Raw genomic sequence first — 10,740 nt, forward strand, 5'->3', positions numbered from 1 at the left:
TTTGGTGGCCTCCCTATGTCGTGATGGTTTTGAGGTGGGTGGGGGTGGATTTCCATGCCGCCTCCATCCAGGCTCCTGCTGTAACTGGATCCCCGCCATTCTTGGGAGATGGGGACAATGACACTTTGTGTCTCTTGTGCTTCGAGGAGGGGCCAAAATCCAGGAGACAGGCCAGGTTTCTTTGGGAACAGCGTCATCTCATGGCATTCAGACCCATGAATTTCAGTTCAAGAATTCTGTGAATTCTGTGCAGACTCAAGCAAGCTGGGCCTTTCACAGCCCAAATGGATGAGGAATAAAGGAGACTCAACACTTTGGGTTGGTGTGTGGGGGTGGGGGTGTTTGCAGGTGGGGTGCTGAAAAGCTGATAGAGCATGTCAGATAAAATATTAACAGCAACAATTACACTTAGCATTTATTCAGCATGTGTAAGACCCTGGTCTGGTGCATTGCCCTGTATGCCAAAATGTTGCAGGTTCTGTCTGCGGTCAGGGTGCATATGGGAGGCAACCAATTGATCTCTCTCTCTTTCTCTCTCTCTCTCATCAATAAATATGTCTTTGAGTGAGGGTATTTTTTAAAGAAGCATTTTGCCCTGGCTGGTGTAGCTCAGTGGATTGAGCTCCAGCCTGCAAACCAAAGGGTCACAAGTTCAATTCCCAGTCAGGGCACATGCCTCGGTTGCAGACCAGGTCCCCATTTGGGGGTGCCCGAAAGGCAGCCATACATTGATGTTTCTCTCCCTCTCTTTCTCTTTCCCTTCCCCTCTTTCTAAAAACAAATAAATAAAATCTCTTTTAAAACATTTTAAAAGAATACTTTAAATAAAAATAATACTAATAAATAAACAAAGAAGCATTTTTCAGGTCTGTGCTAGATTTACGACAATTTTAATTTATTTTTTTTTCAAAATCACCTTTTATGACCAAAGTGGTGATTATTCAGATTGGACAAGGAAACTGGGGCCCAAAGGGGAAATATCCCAGGGACAAGATCACACATCAGCTTTCAGGGGATGGGACCTATTATGGATTATGATAAGCAGAGACACAGGGTTCCCCAAAGATGTCCACTTCTTAAGTCCCAGGACTTGTGAATATGTCAGGTAGCAGAGGGAGGAGTTATTAAAACTGCAGATGGAATTAAAGCTGATAACCAGGTGACCTTGAGACATGGAGATAGATGATTCTGGATTAACCAGGTAGGCTCAATGTCCTCACAAGGATCCTCACGAGTGAAAGAGGAAGGCAGGAGGGTCAGAGTGAGACCTGAAGGTGGACAATGAGGCCACCAGCCAAGGAATGTGGGTGACTCTGGAAGCCGAGACAGGCTGGGGACGGATTCTCCTCCAGAGCCTCCAGAAGGAATGAGGTCCTGCTGACACCTTTTTTGTTAAAGATTTTTATTTATTCATTTTTAGAGAGGGAAGGGAGGGAGAAAGAGAGAGAGAGAGAAACACCAATGTGCAGTTGCTGGGGGCCGTGGCCTGCAACCCAGGCATGTGCCCTGACTGGGAATCGAACCTGCGATGCTTTGGTTCACAGCCTGCGCTCAATCCACTGAGCAACGCCAGCCAGGGCCCTGCCAACACCTTGATCCTAGCCTGCTGAGAACCATGTCCAACTTCTTGCTTCTATAACTGTAAGACAACATGTCTGTGCCGATGTAAGCCTCTAAGTCTGTGCAAATTTGTTACAGCGGCCACAGGAAATTAATACAGGTGTCTGCAGTGATGTAATGGAGGTCACTGAAATTGAACATGGCTGGGACCTTTTTCTCTGACAATCTGAGTGCGGAAAGTGGCAACAAATTTATGGTTGAACCATGGTTTTCATGCTGGAGGAACTGAGAGAGGGCCCCTTAGAGGGAGGCTAATCAGAGAGGTGGGGACAATCAGAAGCTCCCGGAGGTAGTATCTGTGTTGATGGATCTTTGATCTTTACAGGCTGTGTCACTCAACTAGGGCTGCCCTAACAAAGGACCACAGATGAGGTGGCTTCAATCACAAATGTGTATTGTCTCATGGCTGGATGTCCAAGGTCAAGGTGTTCCTGGAGGCTGGACATCCAAGGTCAAGGTGTCCCTGGAGGCTGGACGTCCAAGATCAAGGAGTCGGCAGGGCAGGTTCCTCCTGACACCTCTCTCCTTAACTTGCACATGGTCTTTTTCTCCCTGTGTCCTCACATGGTTGTCCCCCTCTGCCCACATGCACAGAGATGACTGCTGTCTCTCCCTCTTCCTCTAAGGACACCAGTCCTATCAGGGCCCCATCTTTGTAACCTCATGTAACCCTATCTCCTCCTCATTTCCAGCTCTTCTTAATGTTAAAAGAGCTCATTTTACTGTTTTCATATTTGTTGTTATTTGGAAACAGTGGCGTGACCACACACTGACCTTCATGAACCCAATTCCTTTTGTATAAACAAGGAAGTCTGGTGTCGGTAAGTTTATCTAAAGGACATGACTGCTACCTTGACTGGTGTGGCTCAGTGGATTGAGCATAGGCCTGCAAACCAAAGGGTCACTGGTTCAGTTCCCAGTCAGGGCACATGTAGGAGGTGTGGAAGAGGCAATCACACATTGATGTTTCTCTCCTTCTCTTTCTCCCTCCCTTCCCCTCCCTCTAAAAATAAATAAATAAAATATTTTAAAAAATAAGAGTCCTGGCTGCTGTGGCTCAGTGGATTGAGCATGGACATGTGAACCAAAAGGTCGCAGGTTCGATTCCCAGTCAGGGCACATGCCTGGGTTGTGGGCCAGGTCCCCAGTGGGGGGCACATGAAAGGCAACCACACAGTGATGTTTCTCCCCCTTTCTTTCTCCTTCCCTTCCCCTCTCTCTAAAAATAAATAAATCATTAAAAAATAATAAAATTAAGAAATAAATTGTCTTTAAAAAAAGGACATTACTGCTTTGCCAGAGCTTTCTTTCTTTCTTTCTTTCTTTCTTTTTGCAATACACTGATAATGTACCACAGAATTGTACACTTCAAACCTATGTAATTTTATTAACCAATGTCATCCCAATAAAAAAATTAAAAAGAAAAAGAAATTAAAAATAAATATTTCTTATTTTGTGATTATATTGAGGTGTTCAAGTTTCTTGTGCTAGCCTAATGGCTTTCAGAAGTTCAATGTAATTTTTAATTTAACTTACTTTTAAAACAGATTTATTGAGGTATAATAAATATATGTATATTGTAAAGATTTTATTTATTTCTTTTTAGAGAGCGGGAAGGGAAGGAGAAAGAGAGGGAGAGAAACATCCATGTGTGGTTGCCTCTCATGCACCCCCTCACTGGGGACCTGGCCCACAACCCAGGCATATGCCCTTATTGAGAATCGAACCCGCGACCCTTTGGCTCGCAGGCCAGCACTGAATCCACTGAGCCACACCAGCCAAGGCTAATAAATACATATTTTTTAACCTAAACGTGCTAGTGTACCATTTAATGAGCTTGGACCCATGCAGTAACCTTTGTAAATCACCTGCGTGCATTGTCCCCTTTGTTCTTCGCGACTGCCTATTTCAGGCACTTTTGTCTTCATGCTACAGATGGGAAGGTGGAGGCTCACTGAGGAGAAAGCTTGTGGTCACCCACGGTCACCTGGCCCCTGTTCCGACGGCACCAGCACGGGGGCAGAGACCACTCACCAGGGACTGCGGAGAATTAACTGTATCTTGCTCGCCCTCTAGTGGCCACCATGGAGAAAGTCTCTTCTAAGTCGAAGGGGAAAAAAATGCTTTTTCATCCGACAAATTGATTTCTGCATTCGGTAACTATTTACTGATTTTCTACTGTGTGCCAGGCAGGGCTTGAGGCCCTTGAGACCCATCAGTGGACAAAACAGAAAAATGTCTCTGCCCTCGAGGTGCTTCTATTTTTGCAGAGAGAAATAGTATGCCGTCAACATAATAGGTTCACCTTCACTAAAAAGATGAGTCCTCACAGTAGGGGAGGGGGTAGGCACCATCCTGTCAGCTCAGACACCCTCAGCAATCCTCACCTGAGGATATGCTCACTGATTTGAGAGAGAGAGAGAGAGAGAGAGCGCTATCAGTTGTCTCTGTATGCACCTGAGCAAGATCAAACCTGCAATCTAAGCCTGTGCTCTAACTGGGAATTGAACCCACAACCTCTTGGTGCAGAGGTTAATGCTCCAGCCAACTGAACCACCCAGCCAGGGCGTCTCCCTTGTAAGAGTCAGGACTGCTCTAGATCTGACCCTGCCCAACCCCCAGATGCCTTTCCCAGAGGTCTCCCAAGGCGCCTCACACTCAGAATTCCCAGGGGGCTCTGTTGAAAGTGGAGTTTGTGGGGGACCCCCCTCCCCACCCCATGGTGCAGCATGCAACTTCCACAGCTGTGCAGGGAGGCCCAACATTCTTCCTCTATGCTCCCACTGAGATCCATGCTGGCTGCATCCTCGCTGTGGGCGATAAACATCTTAACTTCTCTTCTCCCAACAGCCTACCAGCTCTCTGAGGACAAGATGCAGTCAGAATTCCATCTCTGTCCCTGGTACCCAGAAGAGGGACTGAGATACTGGAGGCCTCACTAACACTACTGAATAAATCAAACAAATTGGGTAATTAAGAGTGGGTTTCGGTAAAAGGCCAGCTAGTCATGTCGGGCAGCTAGGAATTGGCCCGTAATTATGCAGAGTCCCTGAAGGATGTAACATCACTGGAACCTGCCAAGGGACCATGCAATAGCCTTAGGAGCCTGCCAGAAAATTGCACCAAGAGCTGTCAGAACCAGCTGGGTGATTGTAGTAGAGTCCCTGATCCTGCAGGATAATTACTGTGGAATCAGGCAATCAGCGGGAATAATAAAAGGGTCCCAAATGCAGCTATCAGGAAATGTCTGGAGACATTCTTTTACACCCCCCGCCTCTCTTTTTCTCTCTCCCATGTGTAGTCAACTGCAGGCCAGGAAGAGAGGGTGCACCCCCCACCCCCGGATCTGTGAGTATAGCAAACCACTTCCTTCCTGATTTGTTGGCCTCGCTGTTCCTGGATAATGAATGATAAAGCCTGTATTTTAAATCATCTTGGGCGCCTCTGTAGCACTGAGCTGGAGCTCTGTGAGAGAAAAGGGAGTGGGTCCCTAAAGTTTGAAAGCATGGGGGGGGAGGAGAGGGGGATGGAGAGCTGGGCAGCTGTCACAGCGCGCGCACACACACACACACACACACAGGACAGGAGCAGGTCTGACACTGTGGGAGCTTGTCTGGCAGCGAGAACCCTCCCCTCAGGGGAGTGCCTAGAGGAGAAGGCCCTGAGGTGCATCATGGAGAGGGTCACGGCAGGACAGCAAGAGCAGAAGCAGGTGTGAGTCACAAGGCAGGGCCCTGCCATCGAAAACTCCCACTTCAGAGGCTTGGCACCAGGTATTTCTCCCTCCTCTCAGGCTTGCTGCAGGTGTACCTGGACCAGCGGGCCATCCATGGCCATGCCAGCCTGGAAGCCATGCCCATTGCCTCCGCAGATGTCAGCTAGGAGGCCTGAGAGGGAGGGAGAAGAGGAGGTAAAAGCTGGACCTGGCGGCCAGGCTACTTCCAGTGGGAAAGGGAAAAAGAGACCACTATGTGAAGAACAGATGGGATGGTGTCTGGTGGAGAGACGCCCACCATCTCCCAGAGCACCCACTCACATCCACGTCACCATGCAAGCCACAGATGCCGAACACCCCCTCTAGCACTGAATGATGCTTGCTGCACCCTTATCAGTAGAGTGCCCTGGTCTGCCTGCCCACAGAAAAGATCGCTGCAGACACCCAACCGCAGAATTGCCCCAGCTTCCTGACAACACCCCAGTGCAGACGAGCCCTCTTCCTTCACTGAGTTCAAAAGGACCGAAGAAAATCCAGTTCCTATGCTAGCTTCTCACTCCCCTTGAACTCATCTGTTCGGGCTTCCATAACCAGCTACCACAGACCAGGCGCCTTGAGCAACAGAAATGGATTGTCTCATGGTTCTGGAGGGTGGGAGTCTGCCATGAAGGTGTCGGCAAGGTTGGCTCCTCCTGAGGCCTCTCTCCTTGGTTTTTTGGTGGCTGTCTCCTCCCCGTGTCCTCACATGGTCGTCCCTCTGTGTGTGTCTGTGTCCCAATCCCCTCTTCTTGTAAGTCCTATTGGACTAGAGCCCATGCTAATGATGTCCTTTAAACTTAATTATATTTTTAAATGCCCTACCTCCACATATACAGTCACTTCTAAGGGCCTGGGAGTTAGGAGTTCCACATATGAATTTGGGGAGACACCATGCACCCCCTTCCTTGGTGTGTTACCTCCCATCCCATGAGGTGCAGTCTCTCTCACTGCAATGAGTAATAACCCCAACTTGCATGGACACTGAAGGAGGAAAGCAGGAATTCTTGGTGGACTGGGAGAAAGGGGAGGGGGATCCCCAGGGATTTTCATGACACAAGGAGATGTCAGTGGCACACCTGGCTGGGCAGCGGCCAGAACGACACAGCACCAGGGATATGAGTCTCTATCTCCATTCCCTTTGCCCTTGGAGAGTGGAGAGAGTGGACCCCACACCCACATGCCATGCCCTCTCCTCCCCCCGTCTGTGGGGTCTCAGCTCAAACACCCGTCCACCCACCCCATGCCCCAAGAAAGAAAGTGGCTTTGAACTGGATGCCAGATGGATGTTTGGATACTAACTTGGGCTGGACTCCTGACTCCCTTAAAATCCAGGCAGTTGGAAAAACCTCAACACGGAAAGAAAATGTGGAAGATCTACTCCCGATATAGCCCAGGGGAAGGGAAAGGGGACTCAAGACAGATGGTATGAGACAGAATAAAACGGTTTCCTGTTCGCACCAGTCAGCTCACACTTTTTTTTTATTCTATCGTTTTTTTTATTTTGAATTTCTTTTTTTAGGTAATTTTTTTAAATCTTAGAATAGCTTTAAATGGACAGAAGAGTCGTAAGGATAGTACAGAGTTTCCCCTGCTGCTAACATCTGACATTACCACGGTGCTTTGGTGGCAACTCCTGAACCAGTGTGGGCAGGTCATTGCTAAGGAAAGTCCTCGTTTCAATCGGGTCTCAGTGTTTCCCGATGTCCTTCTGTCTCAGGATCTCGACCCAGGAGACCACATTGTATACCAGTTGGTGTGACTTACCCCTGTCGATGTCCACCTGGAACCCTCGACCGATGCTGTTGGTCAGGTTTCTCCCTGCTGCCCCCACCCCCCACAACTGTCAGGCCATTCTCTTTAACGATATTAATTCTTCCCATCCGTGAACACGTATGTGCTTCCACTTATTTGTATCTTCTCATTTCTTTCTCCAGGGTCTTATGATTTTCCAAGTACAGGTCAAATTTATTCCTAGGTGGGGTTTTTGATTTTGTTGCTTTTGGGGGGAGGGGGGGCTTTTTGATGCAATTGTAAATGGTATTTTCTTTTCTGAGAGTTCATTATTGGTATATGGAAATGCAGTTGAATTTTGGATATTTATTTTGTATCCTGCTACTTTATGGATTTTATGGTCAGTTCTAGTAGTTGGGTTTGTGTGTGTGTGTGTGTCTGTGTGTGTGTGGAATCCTTAGGGTTCTCTACATACAGTATCATGCCACCTGTAAATAATGAACATTTTACCTCTTCCTTTCCAATTTGGGTGCCTTTAATTTCTTCTTCTTGTCTGATTGCTATGACTAGGACTTCCCCACTATGGTGATCCACCAATATGTCGAATAAGAGTGGTGAAAGCAGACATCCCTGTCTTGTTCCTGATCTTAAGGGAAATGTTTTTAGTTTTCACCCCTTGAGCATGCTGTTCTATAGTCAAGAATTACTCTCCATGTCCTCAAGGGAAGAATATTCATGTGAATTATTTGGAATTCTTCTGCATGGGAGAATTGTCTGTTCTCTCCCATTTATTACTTCATTCAATCAATTATATGTATCATTTTGGAGCTGTGGATATATTTCTTTATATATGGCTTACAATCCAATACTACTTGATCTATTTCATTTCTCTAAATATACTCTGCCCCTTCTCTCAACATTTTACTATGAAAAATTTTGAACATACAAAAACATTAAAAGAATATTACAGTGAAAAAAAAACACAAATAATCTAATTATAAAATCAGCAAAGGACCTGAATAGACACTCCTCCAAAGATGACATACTGATGGCCAGCAGACAAATGTAAAGGTGCTCAATGTCACTAATCCTCAGAGAGATGCAAATTCAAACCATAATGATATGTCACACCTGCCAGAATGGTTATCATCAGTAAACCAACCAATGACAAGAGCTGGAGAGGATGTGGAGAAAAGGGAACCCATGTGCACTGTGGGTGGGAATGCAGACTTGTGCAGCCCCTGTGGAAAACAGTAAGGAGGTTCCTCAAAAAAATTAAAAATAGAACTGCCTTTTGACTCAGCAATTCCACTCCTAGGGATTTATCCAAAGGAATTGAAATCATTATCTCGAAGAGATTTCTATGACCCATGTTCATCGCAGCATTATTCACAATAGCTAAAGTATGAAAACAACCTAAGTGTCTGCCTATGGATGAATAGATAAAGAAAATGAGATATTCACACACAATAGGAAATATTACTTGGCCATAAAAAGTAGGAACTCCTGCCATTTTCAACAACATGGATGGAATTAGAGGCTACTATGTTAAAGTGAAATAAGTTCTAGAGAAAAAGACAAATACTGTATGATTTTACTTACATGTAAAATAAAAAAAAAACAACATAGAATTAGAGAACAGATTCCTAGTTACCAGGCATGGAGAAGGGTAGATGGAGTTGATCAAAATGGCACAAGCTTCCAGTTATAAGATGAATGAGTTCTGGGGACTAGAGTTAAGAATACTGTACTGTGAGCCCTGGCTGGTGTAGCTCACTGGATTGAGCACCAGCCTGAGAACCAAAGGGTCCCCAGTTCGATTCCCAGTCAGGGCACATGCCTAGGTTGCAGGACAGGTCCCCAGTGGCAGGTGTGTGAGAGGCAACCACACATTGATGTTTCTCTCCCTCTCTTTCTTCCACCCTTCTCTTCTCTCTAAAAATAAATAAATACAATCTTTTTAAAAAGGAAAAAAGAATACTGTATTGTGTACTTGAAAGTTGCTAAGAGAGTAGATTTTGCAAGTCCTCACCAAAGACATGTGAAAAGTAACTATGTGAGGTAATATGCATGTTAACCTTTCTGTGGCAATCATTTTGCAATATATACATGTATCCAATCATCACTTTGTATACCTTAAACTTACACAGTGTTACATATAGTTGTATCTCAATAAAGCTGAAAAAATAAAGAATATTATAAATACCTAGGTCCCCAACACCTAGACTCTACCACTGATATTTTGCTTTATTACATATGTACCCTTCTGTCAATCCATCTTATATTATTTTTAAAAGATTCTATTTATTAGTTTTAGAGAGAGGGGAAGGGGGGAAGAGAGGGAGAGAAACATCGATGCGTGGTTGCTTCTCACACACCTCCTACTGGGGACCTGGCATGCAACCTAGGCATGTGCCCTGACTGGGAATTGAACTAGCGACCCTTTGGTTCCCGGACCGGCATCCAATCCACTGAGCTACACCAGCCAGGGCTTATGTTATTTTTGAAGGAAACTACAGACACCACTATACTTCCCCACCCCCAATCTTAAGCATGCATACCATTAACTGGGAGTTCTTATTTTTCTTTTGAGGTAAAATTTGTCATAAAATGCACAAATCTTAAGTGTACTATAAATGCAGACCCCTGGACAGCCAAAACCCATATCAAGATACAGAACAATGCCATCACCCAAAAAATCCCCTCAACCCCTTTCCTACTCAGCTCTGTCCCCACCTTCTCAGTTATAACCACAGTTCTGATGACTCTGCCATCATCAATTCATGTTTTACGCTCCAGAACATCATCTCAATCTACTCATAGTATATGCACTCACAACCACTTAGAGAAATCTGAATTAAAGTCACAGGAGCCCATGCTGAGCCCTGGAGCCAGGACCTGCCCTGTTTTCTGTCAAGAGAGGCAGGTCAGGGAGCCTTCCTGGAGGAGGTGGCATTGCTGCCTCTCTCTCCCTGGCTTTCCTCCCACTTCCCTGGCTGCTCCTTCTCAGCCTTTCTGGGCTCCCTCCATCCTCCATTTGCCCATCCACACTATGCTGCTCAGCGTCTGGCTAGACCAGAGCTTACAAACCAGCCAGCTCCAACCCACGGACAGGTTTTATTTGGCCCACACAGTATTTTTTAATTCGAATTAGTTTTAACATTTAAGAGCTGAGGGATTTTGCTTTTAAAAATATCCAGATTTCTGTCTTCTGTTGGAAATGTAGAACATCTGGCGATGCTGCGTCCCTCTCCCCATATGGCAAGCATTGGCTGCTCTGAGCCACCCCCCACTGGGGGACTCTCAGGCACCCAAGCCGTGAATTAACACCTGTCGAGTTTCAGATGGTATTGGAATGGTGTTCAGATAAAACTCCTAGAAATAAATGCTCGAAGACCACCCTGGAATAACCATCTGTCTTCCCCAGCAGAAACAGACAGAGGGAACAAGGACAGGAGAAGGGCAAGCCAGCACACTTCCACAAGATAACATCTCAGGTCTCCCGTACCTGAGGAAGGATGCCTTGGGCTTAGTCAATGCAGGATAAAGCAATTCTCTAAAGACACCAGAATGCAGGCATCTGGGACCCAAACCCCGTGTGAGAGCGACAAAGAGCTGGGCATGAGAGAAAGAGC

Source organism: Phyllostomus discolor, chromosome 12 (assembly GCF_004126475.2).
Source record: "Phyllostomus discolor isolate MPI-MPIP mPhyDis1 chromosome 12, mPhyDis1.pri.v3, whole genome shotgun sequence".
NCBI classification, from domain to species: domain Eukaryota; kingdom Metazoa; phylum Chordata; class Mammalia; order Chiroptera; family Phyllostomidae; genus Phyllostomus; species Phyllostomus discolor.